This window comes from Cibotium barometz, chromosome 7, assembly GCF_041138505.1.
Source record: "Cibotium barometz isolate CiBa-2024 chromosome 7, ASM4113850v1, whole genome shotgun sequence".
Lineage (NCBI taxonomy): Eukaryota > Viridiplantae > Streptophyta > Polypodiopsida > Cyatheales > Cibotiaceae > Cibotium > Cibotium barometz.
The window spans coordinates 12,024,528-12,046,587 of NC_141052.1; the positions used below are offsets into that span (position 1 = coordinate 12,024,528).

The 22,060-nt window shown below is 36.0% G+C and overlaps 1 non-coding gene across 1 annotated transcript; it reads right to left on the reverse strand.

Moving 5' to 3' along the window:
* Positions 1-914: 914 nt before the first annotated feature.
* Positions 915-987, reverse strand: TRNAV-UAC (transfer RNA valine (anticodon UAC)). Its single transcript has one exon. It is a non-coding gene; the product is annotated as a tRNA-Val (tRNA).
* Positions 988-22,060: the final 21,073 nt, after the last annotated feature.

Consider the following 22,060-nt stretch of genomic DNA (forward strand, 5'->3'; position numbering starts at 1 on the left):
TTTTGTGATGTAACTTAAATAATAAATTTATCAAACAAGTTCTTTACTAATTTAAATATTAATTTTCAAAAATGTTTCATGATACATGGTTTATAAAATTCTTTATTTTTAACAAAAAATTATACATATTTTTTAATATTAAAAAAAAGGTCTTTGAAAATGAAAAATAGGGAGGAAAAAAAATAAACCAAAAAAAAATACACCAAATATAATAATAATTGGAAAAATAAATAATTAATTAATTAAATGTTACAAAACTAAAGAAACATAATAAGCATTTATTTTAAATCGACTAAATATCAAATCTCATTTTACAAGAAATTAAAAGTACATATCATCTCGTAAAAACCAAAAATCTGCAAACTAGATTTTTCTGTTCGATAACACTGAATTTTCAAACACTGACTATGGTATACTGCAAATATACTATACTGCAAACTAGATTTTTCTATTCGAACTTCAGTTCATATAGAAACATTGAATATATATGCACGAAAGCCTCATAGACGCAACCCTTAAATAATATTGGGTGCTTTTATTTGGCAAATACCTAAATATAAACCTATTAATATGCTCTATGCTTCCGAAAAATTTATGGAATAATAGGAAGATCTGTAATCCAGAAAAGAAAAAATTAGAGGTCACAAAGAGCACATAATATTATGACCTTTGGGAGGAACATTGTGATCCAAACGCAAGGGGAGACGAATCGAATGATAACGCATGCAAAGCTTACATAGATTTGTAAGAAAGAGACGTGCAAAGCATATTACATGCAAACCTTACATAAAATTGTGAAAAAAAGACACGTGCACAGGAGGTAGCAATTAATTAATAAATACAAACCGCAAAAAAGTTTTGGGGAGCATATAGGCTATGTATGCATAGTAACATACCTAAAGGCAAAGAAACGCTGGTTCCAGCGAGTTTCGAACTCGCGACCTTTCGCGTGTAAAGCGAACGTGATGACCACTACACTATGGAACCCGGCATGCTGATCCACGGAACTCAACTTTTACCTACTGTGATATTGCAATACCTGTTCCTTCTCACAGCCTAAACAAATCCGCACCAGCCCGTCATCATGCAATCAACGCATTATTATTTATGATTCTATAGGTAAAACGTTATCTCTAGCAACCGTAACACATTTAAAAATATTAAAACGTTTTTTTAGAAATCCAAATTGAGATGCATGTGAGTACTCACTCACATACGCTTATAGGAAGCCTTGAATAAAAACTTGGTTGACGGTGTAAGACATTCAACTTCTTGCAATCTCTTATATAAACACATAGCATAAAATGCCTTTTATGACCTTAGAAAGTAGCACTACTTTGTTGGGTTGTGGGCATCATACAATGTTCTTCCTTGGGGGTTTTGCCTTTGCTCTCTCTCTCTCTCTCATTAAATTTCGAGCTGTTATGACCAACTTTCAAATGATTTAGCTAATAGAGTGCTATCACGACGATTATCCATTCAAAGGAGGAAATACAAGCTTAGAAATATTTCCAACAATAGTTTTGTCCATTCCAAGGTTTCGCACCTTTGCTGTAAAGGTATTTCTTCGTACCGCGAGGCGACGATGAAGTGAGAACATACATAGCTTCTAATAAGTCCTTTTGATGTGATGTGACCACCGTAGAATACTATGGTCAAAAGTAGGTATTAAGAACATCATACATAGCTTTCTAGTATGTGCTTTTTATGTGATGTTCACAATACAACACTAGAGCCAAAAGGAGGTATAAGTAAGGTGCACCACCTGAAACCACGTAACAAACCTGGACATGAAACCCTCGATCATGTTTTGCAAACACGTGTAAAGGATTCACTTTAGGCTTGCTTTGGTTTTCTACAAGCAATAACTCGTCTTATTCTTTTTCCTAGGCATTATTGAGGTTGCTTGATATTTTAAGTGGCTTGTGCATTGGAATTTGGAGAGAGAGAGAGAGAGAGAGAGAGAGAGAGAGAGAGAGAGAGAGAGAGAGAGAGAGAGAGAGAGAGAGAGAGAGAGGATGAAAACAATAAAAATGATTTGCAGAGACATCTCGCTTAGTCTTACCAAATGAAAAAATAAATAAAAAAGACATCACAAACCAATACATTAATTGTTAGATGGGTTTTTAGATAATAGCATCCTTGGCATTGTCAATACTCCCTGACATCCAAGCATGTTGCGTACGCTTTGCTAAAATGGATATGTACAACAAAAGAAATTTTCTTCTCAATCTTTCATATGTGTAACCTAAAGTAAGGCTTGGAAGAGGATATAATCATAAGAAAGCTACTACATAGCTCTAGTGTGTGCAATAGTAGACCCATCGAAAATGTTTTTGAACAAGATTTAATAAAATTCCCACAAATATAAGATTTATTAAACAACTTTTGTTAAAGTGGAGTTATACATATTCAAGCATGTCTGGAACAATGAACAAGGATCAAGCCCACATGTGATGAACTTTGATTGCCTTAACAACTCAACTAGAGCATTTTTTGTTGCTAATTCAAAACTTTTAAGAATAAAGCATTGATGATCTTAGTTTTCTTATGTTTGTGGATTCATACATTGAGGACTAAAATGACTTTTTAAATTTTAAAGTTTGCCAATTTTTTGGAGTCCAAATGATATATTTCAATGTTGTCCATATGATATATTTAAATGTGCCAATAATGCAATCAATACATCACCAGTTGTTTTAATACATGTCAACTAGCAGCCACAAAATTGTTGGAACTCGCTTAGCTGTATCACTTCTTCCTATTTAATAAATTACAAGCATACAAAGTTCCCAAAAATGTTTATGAGAAAAACTGTCAAGACATGCTATGACCTTGGAGAAAGTGTGTAGCAAGGTTTATAGGGGGTTGTCACATCAGTGTGGCGGGGAACATAATTGGCACCAAGGGAGACCATGCAAGCTGAAGGTGGAGGAAGAAGCCCCTTGGACTATAGCCCAATGGTAGTGCCCAAGTCTCCCAAAGAGGAATTATTGGGTTTGCATCTACCCCAATGGTGTGTAATTTTAGTACCCACTCCTCGTAGTCAATGACTTGTATCAATAGAATCCACTAAATGGGATGTTTTATACATATGTCACTCCTATTTAAAAAAACCCAAGTATCCAAAGTGTCACTCCTCTTATAAAAAAAAACCCAAGTATCCAAAGTGTTTTGTTCCTAAAAATATTTATGAAAAAAACAGTCAAGACATGCTCTGATCTTGGAAAAAGTGTGCAATAAGGTTTATAGGGGGTTGTCACAATTCGCACCTTACAAGGGAGACCATGCAGGCTGAGGAAGAAGCCTCTTGTACTATAACCTAATGGTAGCACCTAAGCCTCCCAAAAGAGGGGATATTGGGTTTAAATCTACCCCAATGGCATGTAATTTTAGTACCCACTCTTGAAATTCAAAAGCAAAAGGTGGAGGAACGAGCATGGGAAGAGGGAATCAGTTTGACACTTTACAAGGGAGACCACTCAAGCTAAAGTCCCTTGGACTATAGACCACACAAGTTAAAGTGCCTTGCAATTTTTTTTAAAAGGTGGAGGAAGAAGCATGGGAAGAGGACGCTATTATGTCATCCCACGTTGTGTGGACATAATGAGGCTAGAGTTAAGAGGTTGGTCAGACAGTTCTTATCGTAATGTGAGCTAGTCATTTGAGGCTATAAAGTTGGGATTGTGGCTCATTTTTAGTGATTTCTAGTGAGGATATTCACCTTGGGATTGGGGTATCCCAAGGGTCCTAGCTAGTGGTTAGTCATGCCAATGAGACAACCCTGCTAAGGAGGGCTGGGGTGCGTGGTATGGGACGTGCATTATGGATGTGGGCTTGCCAGGGTTGTGCCCGTGTCTATTTCATGTTGAAATTTGAGCATTGTGATGAGCTATGGTGGATCAAACACTAGAATCAACATCATTAACAAAGTGATTAGCAAATAATTAAGATATAATTAGTGGGTAATTGGCAAATAGATTAATGTAGGCATGGATACTCAAAAACCAGTAAATTCTCATTAGGGCAATGCCTCAATTTATAGAGTTTACATCAAGCATCTAATCCCACTGATTTCTCCATGATTCACTCCACCTCTTTTCCCTGATTCTCTCCACCTCTTCACTTTTCCCAGAATATCTCCACACTTCCTAAATCTTCTCATGCTACCCTTTATTCTCTCCCAGTAGATTCTTCTCACCTTTTCACAGGTTCTTTCACATTTACACATCGTCTTTTACAGCCTCTAACCAAGGGCTTGTTCCCGCACACATCCTATTCACTTGTATTTTCAACATTTCAGTGGTTGGCTTATAATTGTATTTGGTTTGTAGCCTAGGTTGGGTGGCAAGTGCTAGCTAAACCCATTCATTAGGCCATCTAAACAATTCTTATAGTAGTGTGAGCTAGTCAATTGAGGCTATAGTTGGGATTATTGCTTATTTATAGTGATTTCTAGTGTTGGAGCTTTGCCTTGGGATTGGGGTATCCCAAGGGTCCTCGCTAGTGGTTAGCCCACTGGTTTAGCCGTGCCAAACAATGATATTCTAAGGGCTGGGAATTCATGGTATAGGAAAGTGCAGGCTTACCAAGGCTGTGCCCGTGTCTAATTTGATGGTGTTAGATATACGGTACTATGAGGCCATGTACTTATGCCATGGGCACTTTTATCCTATTGGATTTTTCCCCATGGCTATCTAGGTGTGAATGGGCACGTGAGAGTTAGCTAGTATAGAACCAACCTCATCAATAGTTTAGGGTGGTTGTGCTCATTATACTTTCTCCTTTGGACTTGTAAAGAGCTTCATCTCTCGCCTTTGAGCTTATTAATCTCTCTCACACTCTACACCTTTGTGTTCTTGTCTTTGAGCATTGTGTGTGTGTGAGTGAGTCCAACTCCATTCTGTGAGCTAATAGTGTATTAGAGAAGGCATCAAGCTTTAGTGGTTTCTTCTTAGTAGTGGAGCTTTCTTCTCGACTGTGTTTTCTTCTTGCCACTTAAAGTTTTCTTGTTTAAGCTTCCATTGAATATTTCACATCTTCTTAGACGGCTTCTCTCCAATAGGGAATGAGGCAGTTTCTAACTTTGGATCACAATAGTTACAAGCGACATTGTTTCCTTGTTGAGTGTTGCAAGTTGGCTCCATCCGCTTCAGTTAATCCTTCTTTAATTGTCTCTACTATAGTCGTATCCAACAACCACTTCATTCAAAATCTCTAACAAGCAACTCCTCCAAATGAATTGAATTAACTCTTTGCAGTGCCCAATTTTTTCATTGCTGCATTTCCGTCAAGTCCCCTCAGTCACGTCCTTGCCTCACCCTAAGATAATGTGTGGCAAGATAAGATCATGTGGCTCTGTAATCACGTTCTCACGTGTAATCAGCATATTTTTCAATCATTTATAGGTTTATGATCATACGATTTCAAAGTCAGATCAATGATTCCTGGTTTTGCAATCTCTTGTAACAAAGTTAAAAGGGACTCAAGTCAATTTGGGCCCAAGGCCAAGCAATGAAGGGGATGTAAAAGGGGACAAGGGCTAGGACTAGGGTTGGGCATGCCCATGGACATGAATAAGTGTAGTATGAAAGGGTGGCCTAGTATATAAGTGAATATGGTCCAATGTAATAGGAACCTTTTGATAATTAAGAACATACAAGTCTTTTGCTTTCTCTTCTTGTTCTAAACCTAGGATAATCTCTCTTGCTTTCTTTAATCCTAGGCTAATCTAGTTGCCACTTTCTTTCATTGGTATCAGAGCCATGTCTTTGATCTAATTTTTTATTTTTTTTAAATTTCTTGCATTTTCTTGGTTTTCTTGAACTTTCTTGAACTTTCTTGGTCTTTCTTGATTTTCTTGATTTCTTAATCAAGAAATGGGTATGGAGATTATGGGATGATGAAAATTTCTTTAATTTTTGGTTGTTCTAAGCTTTTGGGGGGGTCTATGGATCACTGTGGACCAAAATCTGGGGTAGCCACTCCAAATTTGGATGAGGGGACCAAAAATGGGAGAAAACTTTTGCTACTAATCACGATTATCTTCCTTAATCAAAATATTTTTACCTTGCTTTCCTCTTTGTGCTTGATTTTCATGGCTGGAGCTTCAAGTGTTACATGTATATAATGCTTAGATTGGAAGATCGTCCATGCTACAAGTGTTACATGTATATATTTTATCATATTTTTGATGAAAATATGTTTAATTTAATTTGTGCAGGATGATTCAGCTTAATGGAATGTGTAAGTGAGCACAAGATTAATATATGTGCAAATGTGCACAAAGTCATTTTATGTAACAAGGCGCACTAGCAATTATATTTGGGCAAAGGTTTTTATATGTACAAACCTTAGGGATTTTGATATGGTCAAAAATATGTAAAGCAATATCCCAAAAGTGGGAAAAGTAAGCCCAATTTGTACGCATATCTATTCTTAGCTCCTTGGGCTATTTTTATGAATAAAATTCTCTAAATACTCAAGTGGTGGAAGTGGAGCTACAAGCTTGAAGAGGGAGATTGCACCCAATCTTAGTGTGTGGTATTCTCTATCCTTTACTTTTGATGGTGATGTTATTCTATTCTTTTCCCTTGTGTTATGCTAAGTTATTTAATTATCAATTTCAATTCAAGTCTTTATTCAAATCATGATGTAATTTGTGAGATTTTTAATTAATTCTTCAAGAAGTACAAAAGGGTCCCGTGTGACAATGGTATCAGAGCTTGGGTGTACATTCTTGAAGAAGATCAAGCTCACCAGAAACCAAAGGGTAAAAGGGAGAAAGATTAGAAGACCTTTGGGCCAAAGATTTGAATGGTTATGGGATTTATATAGACCCTTGGATGGAGATTAGAATCAATGGCTAGAAATTAATGTCACCCTTCTTCCAAAAACCACTACTATGGAAGAGAAACCACGTTTAGTTTCTCAAAAGTGATTTTGAGGATTTGAATCTAGTTTGGAGATCCTTCTTACCGATGTGATCACCAAGGCATGAGTAGCATTCTCCTATTTTCAGAATTCTGGGCAGTGGCCAGGACATGAATTCTATAATGGACGGTCTAGGAGGGTTTCAACTCTCAAATATTATTTTTTTAACAATCATAAATTTGTGTATACCCAAATTTTTAATAATTTTTTTTTGTTTTAATTTATGATCTCCTCTCCCCGGGACAGCCGCATGGTGGCACTGCGCGAACGTGGAAGAAAAAGGGAGGAAACGGGCTGTTTGCGATTCAGGGAGAAAACGGGCTACTACGCCAATTTGCAAGCTCCCCAAAAACTTTGTACGCTTTTGCTAATAAAGTTGCTCTGGATTAATTACACAAAAGCTTTATAAGCTTTTGTTAATAAAAATTATGCTAATTTACAGCATAGAAGTGCCTTAATTAAGCGTTAATTAATGCTTAATGTTAAATTATATATATATATATATATATAGCATTGAGCTTTAATTAAAGCTCAATGCTATATATATATATATATATATAGGGCCACATGTCCCTTTTGTAGCCTTAAATATAAGGCTTTAGTTGAAGCCTAGGAGATATATATATATATATATATATATATATATATATATATATATATATATATATATATGCTTCATCACACACGCTGTTGGCTGGATTTTTGGAGAGCCTTAACTTAGGCTTTAATTAAAGCTCAATGCTATATATATATATATATATATATAGGGCCACATGTCCCTTTTGTAGCCTTAAATATAAGGCTTTAGTTGAAGCCTAGGAGATATATATATATGTGTGTGTTTTCATTCTTTAAAAATGCCTTACTGGCTGGCCATCTCTAGCCATCTACAGCAGCAAGCCGTTTTGAAGGCCTTAATAAAAAGCTTTAGAGATATATATAAAAGCTGAAATTAAAGCTTTTAATAGCTTTAATCATCCCTCTAAAAAGCTTAGAGACCAAAGATACTCATTGGCCAAGGGAAAATTAGAAAAAAAGTCTTGTTAAGTGACCATTGTAAAGCTAGACAAGTAATTTAGTAAAGCCTACTCCAACTATCCATCTTATTTCTCTCATGAAGAGAAACGTTTATACGCTTACCCTTAAAATCCCTCAACTCACCTCATCCCTAATTTAATTATACTAATTATTAATATGTTGTATTTAATTTTTCAATGCCTTCTCACTGTTAAACAACAAAGCATAACATATAAATAGGGGTAGATCAAAAACATGATTTTCGTTTAAGTCTTCTTTTTGATTGAATGTTATGTGGTAATTAAAAGACCACTTTTATGGGCACTCAGAGAGACTTTCGGACCACATATTAATCTTCTAGTCGAGAAACTCATCGACCATGAACCTCCCCCATGGCCCTTTTGTGAAGGATGGACTTCTATAATACTATGGCAACAAGGATTTTCTTGGGACTCCACAACAAAAGTTGTAGACTTCGACATTACGACTGTTACCCATAATACATTCCCTGATGCTTTACCCAAGCTGTATATTTTGTACTTCTTCGACATGATTTCTGAAATCTGTATCCACATACCCAACTATTTGGCAACATTCCCCATAATAGCTATCACTAACCTCATGAATACCTTTCCTCAACATCTCTTTAGACATCTCTTTAGACTCATGGCATCCTTGGCCCTAGATTAAAGATGTATTTAAATTTATTTTTTTTGGTTTTGAATTATAAACTTTAGTAGTTCTGTTACTTCTTTTCATTTCTTTAGATTGTAATTGTGTTACTTCATTTCATTTCTTTAGATTGCTATTAGTTTTCATTGTATTAAAATTATAATAGTGCTTAACCTCAAGACTCTCACTACAACCAAAATTAATTGTACAGCATAACATCCTCATATCAAATTTTTTTAATGATTATAGCATTATGATCCGGTCATCACCCCATGATCCACTTACACAATCAGAACTCATGTATGCGACTCATGACACAATGTACCCGTTTAGCATATATATGTGAATGAAACCATGCTATTTTTCAACAACTACTACGGATATTCAACAACATGCAACAAGATGAATGGTCAAAGCTCTGGACACATGATCACGAGGGATGCTTTGTTTTCATACCTATTGGAAACACCACGGTTTTTACTCCAAACATACGTTTTTGCCACCTTCTGGAGCGGATGGACATCGTATGTGGATATACCATAGAAGATGATTCATTGATAACGGATGAAGAATTTATGAATCGATTTACGTTACCTTAGGACTAGATTACCCCTTGAGAATATACTAATACCTGACCATACCCGCATCATTAGAAGGATGTAAATTTTATTCAAAATTTTTTTTGTATTCATTTCTCTTGTTATATTAAAGCTTTCTGGTTTTAGAAGTGGTATTTCATTATGCTTGTAGCAAATTGATTCTCTATTTTCCATAATTTTTTAACAATCACATATGCTTATGAAATTCGTGTCCTTTAAACAATGTATCATCTCTATAACTTAGTAAATAATGTTTCCAATATTTCTATTTAAGCTTTATCTTTCAGACGGTGACTCAAACACCTTACAAGTAAGTTTCTTACACCTATTCTTACAATAATGATCATGCTTAAATAATTATGCATAGAATTTAAATTCATACTACTTTAAGTTCTATTTCTTATAAAGTCATAATTAAAAATAACCCTAGTTACGTTTGAAAGAATAATCATATTTCAATCCATTCACATTGTTTCTCATTTTTCTCAATGTAGAGCATCATTGCAATCGAATATATAAAAGTTGCGACTCTCTTACTTAACTCAACCTTATAATTGCTAAATTTCATTATTTCAACTTCAAAAGTAAATTAATCTGTCACATCATCCAGACTTGTTCACTTAATCAAGGTGGTTAGAATCATTACTAGTTATTCATGTTTCATCAAATTTATCCATTTTTCATTTATAATCTCCCATCCCCTCAAACAAAATTTCCAACTCAAGGTTAGCATCTTCCTATCCTTTTATCCATAACCAATTTAACTTTTATTTTGACAAGTTTCTCATAAGATTCTGATTAATAACTTTATATATACCTTATCCATAGAAGTAGTAATGATTCACATCTATTTTGAGTGTTAATATTGTTTTTGACATATTATTTCTATGACGCCAACAATGGAGGTATGTATTTGTATATATACTCACTTTTATATGAGTTTTTATATTTTTACAACCTAAGAACCTAATTAATAAACCTTAGATTTAACATTAAGATTAGTTCAAGTTCAATAACTTAAATGAAATTTCGTGTCAGAATTTAAGTTTCAAAGGGAACTGGCCACTCCGCCTCAAAATTCTATTCTGAAGGAAGTGATGTATGGAATTAATCTAGTGGTATGGGACATCAGATTGGTTTCATATACTTGATCTAGACACATTTATGTCTTGTATCTTCTACCATCCTATGCGTGTATGTACAATGCGACTATGTGGTATGGGACATTAGACTCGTCTTACATACATTCCTTTGATTGGTTCATTGCATATGCATTTTGTGTAGATCTAGTCTTCCACACCAATCATGAAGCCATCCTCTCATGCGTTTATGCAACTGTATATCGAGGATGCCCATATATGGTATGCTTTTGGCCTCCACTGTTTGTTTTTTAGTTGGTTCGTATGGAGGGGTGATTCTCGAGGTACTTACGCCTGGCAAACATGTGTGTGACTGTTATTTGATTATTTATGGCTTGTCTATATCTCAAGACGACGTTGGGATCAATTGATGTGTTCAATTAATTGTTTAACTAACATGGATAGTCTATGAGTATAGCAATGAGAAGTGCGAGGGTATCGATTGAGGTGTCGCACTGCATGAGATGTGTGAGGGTACCGATTCAGGTGTCACACTATATGAGGGTACCAATTGAGGTGTCGTATCGCTGGTGGATTGAGAGGTGGTGTGAAGATAATGATCATTTTTTTATTTTGTGAATCATGTATTAAATTTTTGTGCATGTTATTTTTTATCAGTGTGACGATCACCAATTTTGGTGTTGCACGAGTTTTCTTGATTGGTATTCCATGTCCATAAGAACCTTTGAGCCATGCCTTTGTGCCTCTGAACCATGTTTGGACCTTTGAGTTTACCTTGCACGTTATGACATCAACAATCTTGTTCTCTCGACATTTTTCTTACACAACTGAGGATAGTTGCTTCCTCAAATGGGAGGACTGTTTACAGGTATACATTTTATCATATTTTTGATGAATTAATAATTGTATAAAAATATGTTTAATTTAATTTGTGCAGGATTCAATGGAATGTGTAAGTGAGCGCAATATTAATATATGTGCAAATGTGCACAAAGTCATTTTATGTAACGAGGCCCACTAGCAATTATATTTAGGCAAAAGTTTTCATATGTACAAACCTTAGGGATTTTGATGTGGTCAAAAATATGTAAATCGATACCCCAAAAGTGGGAAAAGCAAGCCCAATTTGTACGCATATCTATTCTTAGCTCCTTGGGCTATTTTATGAATAAAATTCTCTAAATACTCAAGTGGTGGAAGTGGAGCTACACGCTTAAGGGGGGAGATTGCACCCAATCTAGTTTACTGTGTGGTATTCTCTATCCTTTACTTTTGATGGTGATGTTATTCTAATTCTTTTCCCAAGTGTTATGCTAAGTTACTTAATTATCAATTGCAATTCAAGTATTTATTCAAATCATGATGTAATTTGTGAGATTTTTAATTAATTCTTCAAGAAGTACAAAAGGGTCCTGTTCAACAAGCTTGTCTTTAAGCCTTCTTGCCCACATTTTGGTCGACGTTCACGCCTGGAGAATTGCTGACGGGCTACGCGTATTTCTACACCATTTGGGAGCCACAAAGCTTAGTAATGCTTCAAATCCATGGTTAGCAAGAAGCTTAACATGTTAAGCTAGAAAATGGCCCATAATGGTGTGTGACTACAACCAGTTTTGGCCGTGAGGAGGTCGACGGCTGCACCTTTGATTTGTGGGAGTTTGGAAGCCAAAAGATCATCAATGCTTAGCACAAGACTAGCCAAAGCTTCAACAAATGTGTAAGCAAAGTTTCAATCCATCAATGATGCAATTCTTCCCTCTTTTTGCATAGTTGGGAGTTTATGAAGAAATTAGGGTTTCTTATCAAAATTTTCACAAATTTCTTCATCGATCTTCTTAATCATGCTTGGCTATATGCATATGTGTGATCAATTTGTGCATTAGTGAGGGATTTCATGAGCAATTTTTCCTCTTCTTGCAATTTTGAGATTTCTTGAGAAATTAGGGTTTCTTGTATACTTTCATGGGATCCAGGGCATTCAATCTCATCAATAAGCCTTCCTCTATCCTCCTATGCCATCTTTGCATCAAAATCAATAGGGGAATTAGGGTTTATTAGAGAAAAAGGGATTTAGGGAAAGTTCTCTAAAATTAGGGCATGCTTTGGACTTTGCTTCATTTCACATGCATGGACATATGCCCATAGGTCTCGTTGATCATGTTATGCATTGGTTGCATCAAGGGAAGTGCACATACCCAAGTGTGGATCATTGAAGTCAAATTGTCCTTCTCATTTGGGGTTTCCTTGTGAATCTTGCATTGAATTGTTTCCACATGAAGCAATGGAGAATTGAATACATCAAGGAGCACAATTGTATTCTCAAATAACCTCTTCTACGACATTAACCTCGTATATTGGATGTCAATGGCATGCAACTATAAGTGCCAATTGTAAGTGAAATTCATTTACACTTTCAAGTTCATGCTATACATCTCACACACACTTATATTCACATTTTAATTTCTAGTAAGCAAGTGATGTATGAGGGTACCTCGGCATTTGGAGGAGAAGCTGGGGGGAGTATGTCTTGAATCCTCCTTGCCATGAGTGCCATGGAAAAGCGGTAAGGTGGAGGATTAGGTACCAATGGTGAAGAAATGGCCCCAACCTATGCCTAGTTTCGACCTAGGTACGAGGGTGGGAAGGGCTTGGCTGGGAGATCGGCAATATTCAACACTCTCCATCAACTTCCGAGTGCCTATTGTGGATGCATTTTATTGGGAAAGGATTTGGCAAGCATGGGATTTAGTATTTCAATTAATTTGATATTGAGATTTGGCAAGCATGGGATTTAGTATTTCAATTAATTTGATATTGAGATTTGGTTGCAAAAACAAAGGAGGTGCTGCCAAAATTTTTACAAAAAGAACTTATGCAAGGCACTTGAGGTTACATGGATGCCAAGTTACAAATTGATGAGATTCATGCCTTCAAATAAGGTCCAAGACATTGCCAATGCAAAAGGGAAGTGCGGATTGTAATTGGAGAGAAGTTTGATAGTTTTCTGTTGTGGCACTAAACCCTAATTCAGTCCAAGAGGGTTAGGGCTTCTCTCAAGGTGTTTGCATAGTCTCATTCTAATCTCCAAGGGCTACGTTTGGATCCCTCAAGTGTTTGATTCGGAATCTGTTTACTTCTCCAATTGGCAAATCTCCGCAAGCAACAAGAGAAGAAGGTTGCCCAGTCAAAAACAACACTACTTCATTTTGGCAAAGTGAGCATAGGGTTAGGTTCCCCATACCCTAAGCTTCCCATCTAGCCTCAAACCTCACCATTCGGACACCCAAGCTATCCGTCACTACATCCATTTTTCCACTTGATACCCTGTTTCCGCAGAAATTAGAGTTTTTAAATTGAACCTATTTTGACATCATAGCTGGATAGTATGCTTTTCCCTCATTCTGGCAAGCTAAAAAATTCAAGATTTGGACCCCGTTTGCTTGGTCAAAGTGGTAATTTACTCATCGGTTGACTTTTCAAAGAAGTCAAAACACAGAGAGTACTTCTGCATTGACTGTGGTCAAAGTGATCAAATACGGGGGTTCTACACGTCATTGCCTCTCTCTATAGAGCTAAAAATCTCATAATTTGGAGTTTGAGAACCCATCCAACCAAAAATCTAGGGTTATACTTGGAAATCCATGAATGCTTATGATAGTGAGGTTGCTAGCGATTACAGAGAGGAAGATGGCTAAACGATGGGATTCACATCTATGAAGAAGAAGGTTACATTGAAGATTATACCTTCAATGAGGGGAGTCATAGCTTTGAAGATCCCACATGCATAGGGGGTGATGCGGAAGAGGTAGTGTATGCTTATGATTCTCAAGAATATTGGGATGGTGTGAATTTTGGTGGAAATGCATATGCCTATGATGACCATGCCTATGCCTATGATGACCATGATGCCTATGACTATGATACTCATGGTAGTCATTATTCTTCTTATGAAGGCATGTATGATAATGAGGATTTGGTCTCAATGACAGCAATGGGGATCAAATCTACAAAAGTGAAGATGAGTTCTAACTTGGCATCGGTGAGAGTATTAATGCATGCGACCTTATGGATGAATTTGATGAGAATGGTGATGAAGAGGACTATGAGAATTTAGATACAATGCCAACAAGGAGCAATGCAATGCCGATGCTTAATGATAATGGAGAATTAAGTATTTTAACGATCTCCATGCAAAATTCTTTGGCTATAAGGGACCAAAGTTTTCAAGAGATGATGGTTGATAGACCACAAGCACATGAACCCTTTGTTAACACTATTCATGCAAGCATAACATTTATCTCTCAAGGTAATTTGCAACAAGGAGATCGGGATCAAAGTTCTATGTTTGCAAAGAGGAACTTACCTCCATATTCAATGCAGCAAGGTGGAACTTATGTGTATGGTATGCCTATGCATCAAAGTGGTGCATATGAGACAAGTGTGTTGGGGATGCTGATGCAAAAAGGGGGGGAAAATATATTTGGTATGCCTATGCATCAAGTTGATACATATGGATCAAGTATGCCTATGTATGGTTCTTCTTCAATACATATGTGCAATCAAAGATACCCTTCACCCTTGTCTATCAATGAGCCACATTTTCAAACACTCTTCTCTTGAAAAAGAGTGATTGGAGAAAGGCAATGCACAATGTTTGATTGTGAAGTTACTACAAGTGAAGCCAAGATAAGGAGGATCAATGTATGTGAATTGTTGGTGCCGACTCTTAGTTTCCCTATTGCGTTGAGTGGGGATAGAAGACATATTATACACTCAATGTTGCTAGATTTGAGCTTTTCCAAAAGCAATGGAGGATCTCCATTCACTTTTACATTTGACATTGGTTTATGTAAGAAGATCTGGCCATCTACTTCCCTAGCTCACCCATTGACACTTGCTTCTTCCACCACCATTATGGTACTACCATTCATCTCATGAGGACGAGGATGTCTATGAAGATGCGGATGATGGTAGCCTTGACAATGAAGATATTCATTATGAGGATGCATGTTCTATGCTTTGTAGTGGAGATCTTCAAGGGGATTTTGAGAATGTCTAAAGTTCATACATACATGGACTTTGAGGTGTGCATTTTCAGATTTTGTGGATGCCAAAGTGATTCTATGGTTTATGGGATTGGGGCATTCACTTTCAGATGCATTCCTTGTCATATGAGATGCATGGTTCAAGACTATGTGGCATGCCATGGTTTTGGTGTATTGCCTTTGGATGGAGGAAATACTCTTGCACATGGTATATTACATCTATGTTCCGGATTGATGGATATACCGGTATGCTTTCCTTTCGACCCCGGTATATGTGGTAGCCAAGTTGTGTGGGTTGGAAATTATAGCAGTTATCCTTTTGATCCGGGTAGCTACTTGTGCTTGAGGAGGCTTGATTGTTAGTCTCTTGGTTTTCCTTTTGATCCGAGAGGTCAAAGTTTTGATAGGTTATCCTTTGGCTACCTTTGAGGAACCAATTGGTGCATAAAAACAATGATTATGGCTTGCTAGAATTTCTGAAAATCATTGTTTGGACAGCCCTATACCTTTTGGTTTTGGATGCAAAATGCGTGGAAGCTTTATGAAGTGCATATGCCGTTATGGAGTACATGATATGGTTGATTTGAGGTCATTGTGGGCATTTTGCAGCCATATATGTGTCTTTTTGGCTCCAACATACATGGCTCATGCATGAGCATGCTACTTGATATGAGTCCTTGATGGTATACTTCACCCATGTAAGTTTGTACATGTATACGTAAGGTTTCGAGGATGAAACCTCTTGGGTGGGGATGGTTTGTAACAAAGTTAAAAGGGACTCAAGTCAATTTGGGTCCAAGGCCAAGGGATGAAGGGGATGTGAAAGGGACCAAGGGCTAGGATTAGGATTGTGGACATGCCCATGGACATTGCCCATGGACATGAATAAGTGTAGTGTAAAAGGGCGGCCTAGTATATAAGTGAATATCGGCCAATGTAATAGGAACCTTTTGATAATCAAGAACATACAAGTCTCTTGCTTTCTCTTCTTGTTCTAAACCTAGGTTAATCTCTCTTGCTTTCTTTAATCCTAGACTAATCTCTAGACTAATCTAGTTGTCACTTTCTTTCATCGCTTTTGGGTACAATCGACATATTTTCCAATCGTTTGCAAGTTTATGATCGTCTAATTTCAAAGTCAGATCAACGATTCCTAGCTTTGCAATTGCCTACGATTCCTAGTTCAATTAGTGATTCCAGAAGACTAGTCACAATTCCAAAATTATGATCTAACTTCAAGGATTCGACTTCAGTGATCCAACTTTAACAATCTAAATTTGATGATCAACTTTGGCGATCCAAACTCGGTGATCCAACTTTAGCAATCCAACTTCGATGATCCAACTCTCCGATATCATCTGATTCCACTTTCTTTGATCGACTATTCTACCTATTTTAATCACCTGATTCCACTTTTTTTAATCGAGGATTCTACATTTTCCAGTTGTTTGATTCCACTTTTTTGAATCGGTGATTCCACTTCTTCAATCGTACAATCACAAGGTTGGATCACCCGATTCTTGATTTTTCTAATCGCTCGATTCTAGTTTTCCATTATTTGGTCTGATCGTTTGATTTCATTGGTGATCCGAGACTCCAATCATTGGCGATTCAACTACTAATTTCTAGTAGTTTATAAATTGTTCATTAGCACCTGACTTCAATTCAAGCTTTATTTTCATAACTATAAAATCAAATTTTATGATTTTTTCAATTTTCTCAATAACTATCTTCTTCTCAAACCCTCTCAAGCTTGAGAAGCTTTCTAAATGATTGTTTTAATTCAAATCAAGCTTTTCCTTGAAGTCTTAATGTTTAATTAAGAGAGTTAATCTTTATGCTTATTTGTAATGCTTTCTTTAAGTAAATCTCTCTCTCTAAAAGAATAGCCATCTTTATGGCTAAATCCGTTGGAAAAGGATGCTTCTCAATGATAGTCTCTTAATTCAAAGCTAAACTCTAGGCTTGATAAGATAAAGATTAAGAAAATGATATTTTCATGATTTTGTGATATTAAAATAATGGTAAATTCTTTTAGATTGTTTATGAGTAGTTGAAAACTACTCTAATTCATTATCCTAACAATTTGGAAAAAGAGGAATGTTGAAATTAGCTTAATCTAGTGGGATAATCATAGTTATGTTTAATTTTATGGTTAAAATTATGATTTAAATTCATAGTTTGATTTTAAGCATAAAAGAGGAACTACTATCATATTTTCATTAGTAATAGCAGCGAAGCTATGGTAAACTTTTCAGAAAATAATATATATCTTATTTTATGCATAATGCTAAAAGAGGACTTCCTACCATATTCTAGGATTGGACACCCTATGCAAAAAAATTGATTTTCATCATATTCATGAGAATTTTTTTAATAATTATGCATAATTAATTGATTATGAGAAAAGAGTAATTTTTGGTAAATGTATTTTTATGCAAAAAGAGGAATTCCCATGATATTTGAGATCCAAGTAATTAGTAATTAAATGGTAAAAGAGGAATTTTTGGCATAATTTAAATTATGAGTATTTATCAAAAGTGGAATTTTAATTATTAATATTTTTATTGGAAAATATGGGTAGAATTGATTTTTGTAAATCCCATGAATCTTTTACTCGAAAAGAAGAATATTGAATATATTTTACTTGAGAAATTTGAGAAAGAATATGAAAATATCCATCGAGAAAACTACGATAATTCTTATTCAAAAAAGAGAATCTGGAATTCTTGGGAGGATCGAGGATCCAGTGAGTAAACGGAAGTTTAGAATTAATTCTCATTAATGAAGCTTAAAGAATGAAAATACATTACGTAAATGCTCTTTTTGAGTTTTACTATTCAATTCTGATAAGGTTTATTTTTCCTTTTTAAACCTTCAACAACACTCTAATACGTAGATTCAATGGGATCGAGAAAAAGTACTTTTAACTAGGCCAAGCAATTGGCAGCAACTTAGAAAAGTCCTATCTCGGTATCGAAAGTAGAAAATGGTACTAAAAGTGGATGTGATAAGATGTGAATGCGATGTGATAAGATGTGAATGCGATGTAAGGAGATGTGAGTGGATGTGGTGAGATATGGATGAGATGTGATGTGATGTAAATGGATGTGGATGTGAATGTGATGAGATGTGGATGAGATGTGATGTGATGTAAATGGATGTGGATGTGAATGTGATGAGATGTGGATGAGATGTAAATGGATGTGGATGTGAATGAGATGGATGTGGATAGATGTGAATGTGAATGAATGAATGGATGTGGATGAATGTGATGAGCTATAAATGGATGTGGTGTGATATGGATAGATGTTGATGTGATGTAATGTGGATGGAATGAATGAGATGTGATATGGATAGATGTGGATGTAATGTAATGTGGATGGAATGTGATAAGATGAGGATGGATGTGACGAGATGTGAATGAATGTGGGATGTGAATGGGTGTGATGAGATGTGAGTGGATGTGGTGAGATGCCAAATGTGATGTAATGAGATGTGAATGGATATGATGTGATGTGGATCTGAATGAATGTAGATGGATGTGATGTGATATGAATGGATGAGATGTGATGTGGATATGTTGTGATGTGATAAGGATAGATGTGATGAGATGTAATATGATGTGATTGGATGAGAATGGATGAAGGACAGTGGGAATACATATGATGAGATGTGGAATAAGCAATGTGAATTGATGTAGAAGAATAAGGAATAACGAGAAATGATGTGGAGGAACAATGTGGAAAGATGAGAGTTTGTTAGAAACTGTATTTATGAAACCTGTTTTTAAATGACTGTTTTATGTCAAGAATGCTGGGGAAGCATTTTGACCATCTTGTGAATGAGATCATGGACCTAAGTGATAAAGTTGCAACAGCTGACGGAGAGTCTATGGAGGACGTCTCGCGTAGTAGCAAGGTCGGCCGAGGTCTTGACCAGCCTCCTCGGTTCGATTTAAATGGTGAGCTTTCGGTATGGTGGATGAGGGACCAAGGAAGCGGCCTATGAGTGCCTCATCATCTTCTACCTTTTTGCCAATAGCTGCCAGCTGTTGCTTAATGCTTTTATATTTGTTCAAGTGTGTGATTAAAGATTCACTTTCCTTCATGTCCAATTTGTAGAATTGCATTAACAGATTTATCTTTGAATTTTTTGCTTGTGTACCAAATAATTTATTGAGTTCATCCCATGCATCTTTTGCCCATTGTATCCCTGTGATGTGATGAATGATTTCATCATTTAAACTGAGTGCAATAAGTCCCAATGCTTTTTCATTCCTACTCTTCCACTCATTTTCCCCTCTCTCTGGGCATTCATCTCTCCCTTCAACTAATCCCCACAAATTTTTCCTCATGAGCAAATACATGGTTTTTGTCTACCATGTGTAAAACTGCTCCCCATTAAATTTGGCTATTTCCTGTGCTGTACTCATGGTGATGTGAAGGGGGTCTTACCTCTTGATCCAATTTCAAGATTCAAGGGCAGTGTCTACCCTTTTACAACTCAATCTGGTGTTTAAGAGATGATTACAACAAATTTATCAGCATAAAATCACCAAAAATTACATTAAATCAAGGGTAACCAATTTGTACGGAATGGTTGGAGTATCAAACCAACTCCGAATTGCAATCTAAAGTTATAGGGATCTGTATCAGATACCTAATGGTTAATTTGAATCCTCAATTGCACCAAATAATAGTAATTAGCATTGATTAATCACTGATTAGTAAATTAATCCACTATTTTGTGTGTAGAAAACAGAGTATTTAGGGAGTCCAGATCTGGTGCCTTAGACTTCAAATGAGCTCAAATTCTTTCAAAGGCATCAATAGCAATGAGTCTAGTAGAGGATTAAGCCAAGAAACACAAGATTTGACCAAATATTGAAAGCTTAATCTCTGTTTTACCAAAGTCACCTGCAGTTGATGAAGAGCTTGGATCTCATTGTAGACTTGATGAAACTGAATTCTGTCTTCACCAGCTTGTAGAGCATGCTTGAAAACACCTTGGGCTAAGAGGAATTAGAGACCTTTGATCTATGGAAGTAGTAATGTCAAAAATGCCTCAGAAAATTGGTGCCAGCGAAAATGACGATTTCTCCTAAACGCTTTGGCGGTTTTCGCTTTCGTTTCAACTGGCTGCAGCTCAAGGATGTTGGCTACCATGTGCTAGAAGGGTTTGCCCTAGTTGTGAGTGTGCAAGATGAATGAGATCCTCCACTGGCTGGGGGTAAAGGGGTGAAGTGAAAAATAACTAAAATTTTGATTATTTCTTAATTATCTACTAATCCTAATTAATTAGATAATGGGCTCATAAATCTGATGGATTCTAGGCATGGCTCTGATACCATGTTGAAATTTGAGCATTGTGATTAGCTATGGTGGATCAAACACTAGAATCAACATCATTAACAAAGTGATTAGCAAATAATTAAGATGTAAGGTAATTAGTAAATAGGTTAATGTAGGCATGGATACTCAAAAACCAGCAAATTCTCATTAGGGCTATGCCTCAATTTATAGAGTTTACATCAAGCATCAAATCCCATTGATTTCTCCATGATTCACTCCACCTCTTTTCCTTGATTCTCTCCACCTCTTTACTTTTCCCAGAATATCTCCCAGAATAACTCCACACTTCCCAGAATATCTCCACACTTCCTAAATCTTCTCATGCTACTCTTTATTCTCTCCCAGTAGATTCTTCTCACCTTTTCACAGGTTCTTTCACATTTACTCATCTTCTTTTACAGCCTCTATCCCAAGGGCTTGTTCCCGCACACACCCTATTCACTTGTATTTTCAACAAGAGACACACTCTGGTAAGACACACGGAGAAGCAAAAGATGTGCTTTAGCTTAATTATAAGGTAAGAGGATTGTTGAGAGAGCCACACTTTGGTAAGATGCATGGAGAAGCAAAAGATGTGCTTCATATTAACTTTAGGCTCTTGATTTTGCAAAGAAGCTTGAAAATCTTATATAAGGGTCATTTATGATTTTAAACAAATGTTTGAGGTTGCTTGTTGGTATGTAGGCTTTACAAAGGTATATGCCTTGTAAGGGTTTATGGTTGCTTGTTGGTATGTAGGCTTTACAAAGGTATAAGCCTTGTAATGGTTTATGTGTAAGATTTCTCCCTCTAGCTTTGGAGATGTAAAGGTGTAAGAACCTCCCCTTCAGTTTATGTAATCATCCCCTATTTTTGAATACAAGAAAATATTATTTTTTCTTATTTTTGGCCTAGAGAGAGAAAATATTCTAGAGAGAGATAATACAAAATTGAGATATTTTTGGATACGAAGTTCTCCTAATATCTAAGATGAATTCCCCTAAAACAGAAGTTCAAAAAGAATTTTCCAATGTGCATTAGAAATTAATTGAATATGTGTATAAGACACCTTAGCCTAAGGGTCCACATTTTTAAAAAAAAATTATTAAGGTCCAAATAAGGTTCCAAAGGGCCAATAGGATTAATCCAAGTGTTGGGATGAAAGAAATACAAAGAATAAAAGAAAATCTCCAAAAAATGAGTAAATGCTCACATAAGATGAAGCCAAGTACTAGGTTTATTAGTTTAAAAATTAAGGTTTATTAGAAAAAAAAATCAAATTTTGACACCTCAGTAAGGAGGGAAAGGGCTCATGAAGGAGGTGCCTTTTTTTCATCACCATTAACTTGCATTTTTAATTC